Source organism: Salmo salar, chromosome ssa03 (assembly GCF_905237065.1).
Source record: "Salmo salar chromosome ssa03, Ssal_v3.1, whole genome shotgun sequence".
NCBI classification, from domain to species: Eukaryota; Metazoa; Chordata; class Actinopteri; order Salmoniformes; family Salmonidae; genus Salmo; species Salmo salar.
In genome coordinates this window covers 919,340-924,249 of record NC_059444.1, presented here as the reverse complement: position 1 = coordinate 924,249, position 4,910 = coordinate 919,340, and positions in this window count along the sequence as shown.

The window sequence follows — 4,910 nt, the reverse complement described above, 5'->3', positions numbered from 1 at the left end:
GTCCATTTTATATATAGACTAGCTCAAAACATTACTAATCACTGAACATGACAAATTACCCGATGGGTCATTTTCTGGTACAACATAGAGGTGCAAAAACATTCATTCAGACACGATGGACACAGGCCTCTCCCACCTGGACACGAGGAACACCTGTGTGAGGATGTTGTCCACTCCAAGCTTGACACTAAAGCTGAAGGCCCTTGGTATGAGCACCTCCCTCTATAACTGGATCCTGGACTTCCTGATGGGCTGCCCCCTGGTGGTGAGGGTAGGTAACAACACATCTGCCACTCCAACACCGTCATTAAGTTTGGAAGTCCAGGGAGGAGGTTATAGCGCTGGCAACCAGCTACAGGGAGGAGGTTAGAGCCCTGGCAACCAGCTACAGGGAGGAGGTTAGAGCCCTGGCAACCAGCTACAGGGAGGAGGTTAGAGCCCTGGCAACCAGCTACAGGGAGGAGGTTAGAGCCCTGGCAACCAGCTACAGGGAGGAGGTTAGAGCCCTGGCAACCAGCTACAGGGAGGAGGTTAGAGCCCTGGCAACCAGCTACAGGGAGGAGGTTAGAGCCCTGGCAACCAGCTACAGGGAGGAGGTTAGAGCCCTGGCAACCAGCTACAGGGAGGAGGTTAGAGCCCTGGCAACCAGCTACAGGGAGGAGGTTAGAGCCCTGGCAACCAGCTACAGGGGAGGAGGTTAGAGCCCTGGCAACCAGCTACAGGGAGGAGGTTAGAGCCCTGGCAACCAGCTACAGGGAGGAGGTTAGAGCCTGGCAACCAGCTACAGGGAGGAGGTTAGAGCCCTGGCAACCAGCTACAGGGAGGAGGTTAGAGCCCTGGCAACCAGCTACAGGGAGGAGGTTAGAGCGCTGGCAACCAGCTACAGGGAGGAGCTTAGAGCCCTGGCAACCAGCTACAGGGAGGAGGTTAGAGCCCTGGCAACCAACTACAGGGAGGAGGTTAGAGCCCTGGCAACCAGCTACAGGGAGGAGGTTAGAGCCTTGGCAACCAGCTACAGGGAGGAGCTTAGAGCCCTGGCAACCAGCTACAGGGAGGAGGTTAGAGCCCTGGCAACCAGCTACAGGGAGGGGGTTAGAGCCCTGGCAACCAGCTACAGGGAGGGGGTTAGAGCCCTGGCTCATATACCTCAAATATGCCATATACCTCAAATATCTAATCAAATTCCAAATCATATCAAATGTATTTATAAAGCCCTTCTTACATCAGCTGATATCTCAAAGTTCTATACAGAAACCCAGCCTAAAACCCCAAACAGCAAGAAATGCAGGTGTAGAAGCACGGTGGCTAGGAAAAAATCCCTAGAAAGGCCAAAACCTAGGAAGAAACCTAGAGAGGAACCAGGCTATGAGGGGTGGCCAGTCCTCTTCTGGCTGTGCCGGGTGGAGATTATAACAGCACATGGCCAAGATGTTCAAATGTTCATAAATGACCAGCGTGGTCAAATAATAATAATTACAGTGGTTGTCGAGGGTGCAACAGGTCAGCACCTCAGGAGTAAATGTCAGTTGGCTTTTCATAGCCGATCATTGAGAGCATCTCTACCGCTCCTGCTGTCTCTAGAGAGTTGAAAACAGCAGGTCTGGGACAGGTAGCACGTCCGGTGAATAGGTCAGGGTTCCAGCAGGTCTGGGACAGGTAGCACGTCCGGTGAACAGGTCAGGGTTTCAGCAGGTCTGGGACAGGTAGCACGTCCGATGAACAGGTCAGGATTCCATGTGTTGTTTGATGCTAGAAACCACTTTACAAAATAAAATGCATCATTATTCCCCTACCATTATTACAGAGAATCAGACAAATTATTCTTCCTTCTGCCTATTGGCTATGTAGCTTATTCAAACCTGTCTCAAAATACAACACCGCCCCTTTAAGACATAAAAAAAAGCTCTTTACCTGACTGGCTTTTCAAAGATGTCTAGAAAAGTACATGATTTGTGCTCTCGTAGGAAGCAACCACTGGCCCATTGTTGACTACAAATGATCCAATAATAATAATAATCAGTAACTAGTAAAGGATATGAACTAAATGGCACATGGCGACATGCGGCTCTCTCTTCGATCTCAACACTAGTGAGTTACTCATGACCGCTCATGCAGTACGGGCACAGATCCATATTTAGCCTATTTGTAATGGGCTATTTGCATACTGCAGCTCTGATTGGTGATGCCGCACTGGTCTGTGTGGAGTAGGGTTTAATAGTGTGTGTCAATGCAATAGGATCCTACTCCAATGAGTTGTGCCTACAACAAAATCTCTTGCACAGTTCCATTTGTTTCGCTATGTTGCTTTGATCGTGTTAACAGGGAAAACTCTAGAACAGTGGTCACCAACCTTTACTGAGTCAAGATCACTTTACTGAGTCAAGATCACTTTCTGAGTCAAGATCACTTTACTGAGTCAAGATCACTTTCTGAGTCAAGATCACTTTCTGAGTCAAGATCACTTTCTGAGTCAAAATCACTTTCTGAGTCAAGATCACTTTACTGAGTCAAGATCACTTTCTGAGTCAAGATCACTTTCTGAGTCAAGATCACTTTACTGAGTCAAGATCACTTTACTGAGTCAAGATCACTTTCTGAGTCAAGATCACTTTCTGAGTCAAAATCACTTTCTGAGTCAAGATCACTTTCTGAGTCAAGATCACTTTACTGAGTCAAGATCACTTTACTGAGTCAAGATCACTTTCTGAGTCAAGATCACTTTCTGAGTCAAGATACAAGCCCAGATCTACCACTGAGACTTTTTTTAACATGTCTGAAAAAACGTAAGCCGATGCAACATTAACCAATTAAAAACAGTACTGTAGTAATGAGGTTTGAGCAGTAAGCTACAGGCCCAATACATTATCACCGCATACTGGCTTTGCTTGAATTGTCCTGCCAATGCATAGTTGCTTGGGCCATTTAAAAAATATATATATATTTCAACATTTGAGGTGGACTATATGATCATACCGGTAATAGGTCAGTTGTTGTATTATTTGAGGCACAGCTGAGTGAGCATACATTTAAATAATACAGTATGCTGTTTATCTTTGGGAGAGAGCAGCAGACTGAGGGTCCGCCTCTCAACGTCCCTCTGCTCTGCCACTGACCTAAAAGGGACACCGTCTTCCAGTTTATTGGTCAACTCGAGTCGCACCCCACTATCTCTGCCTCATGCACAAATTAATGTTGTTTCTCCTATGAACAGAGAAAGTGAAATATTCCTCGAAATTAAAAAAAAAGACCCAAGCCGCTAATAATAACAACGCAGGCCTATAGACACTGTCCTACTCATTCATTCCTATAGATACACTGTCCTACTCATTCATTCCTATAGATACACTGTCCTACTCATTCATTCCTATAGATACACTGTCCTACTCATTCATTCCTATAGACACTGTCCTACTCATTCATTCCTATAGATACACTGTCCTACTCATTCATTCCTATAGATACACTGTCCTACTCATTCATTCCTATAGATACACTGTCCTACTCATTCATTCCTATAGATACACTGTCCTACTCATTCATTCCTATAGACACTGTCCTACTCATTCATTCCTATAGATACACTGTCCTACTCATTCATTCCTATAGACAGTGTCCTACTCATTCATTCCTATAGATACACTGTCCTACTCATTCATTCCTATAGACACTGTCCTACTCATTCATTCCTATAGACACTGTCCTACTCATTCATTCCTATAGATACACTCTGCTACTCATTCATTCCTATAGACACTGTCCTACTCATTCATTCCTATAGACACTGTCCTACTCATTCATTCCTATAGATACACTGTCCTACTCATTAATTCCTATAGATACACTCTGCTACTCATTCATTCCTATAGACACTGTCCTACTCATTCATTCCTATAGATACTGTCCTACTCATTCATTCCTATAGATACACTGTCCTACTCATTCATTCCTATAGACACTGTCCTACTCATTCATTCCTATAGACACTGTCCTACTCATTCATTCCTATAGATACACTCTGCTACTCATTCATTCCTATAGATACACTGTCCTACTCATTCATTCCTATAGACACTGTCCTACTCATTCATTCCTATAGATACACTCTGCTACTCATTCATTCCTATAGATACACTGTCCTACTCATTCATTCCTATAGATACTGTCCTACTCATTCATGCCTATAGATACACTCTGCTACTCATTCATTCCTATAGATACACTCTGCTACTCATTCATTCCTATAGATACTGTCCTACTCATTCATTCCTATAGATACTGTCCTACTCATTCATTCCTAGAGATACACTGTCCTACTCAGTCATTACTGCTGCAGTGCTTGTTGTAGCGCTGAGTGGAAATAGGAAGAACACGCATTTTATGGCTTATAAAAGTGTGGAATACAAAGTGTTGACAGTTCTGAGTAAGAATTTAAACATGAAGTCAGTCATAAAAACAGCAGCTCTGTGCTGTATTCGTTGACAGTCTCTCTCTAATCGTGGTTTTATACGTTTTGAAATCTCACGGTATAAATTTTGCTGTAGCTTTGTTTAATGCCTGCTACATTACTGCAGATACAGATACAGTAATCTGAGCCATCCGATTGGCCAGCGGTAGTTTTATCGTGCACTTGATTTGCTCTCTGGGCCTGCCGATAAGGCACATTTTCTACCTTGAGACAAATTAAATTGTTTAAAATGGCAACAAATCGAGTGCACCTACCGACAACAGCCGAGACAAATACAATGAAAATAGGAACACGAGGCTTTATCATTGGGTTTTTTACAGAAATGTTTGGAGATCGACTAGGAATGCCTTGGAGATCGACTAGGAATGCCTTGGAGATCGACTAGGAATGCCTTGGAGATCGACTAGGAATGCCTTGGAGATCGACTAGGAATGCCTTGGAGATC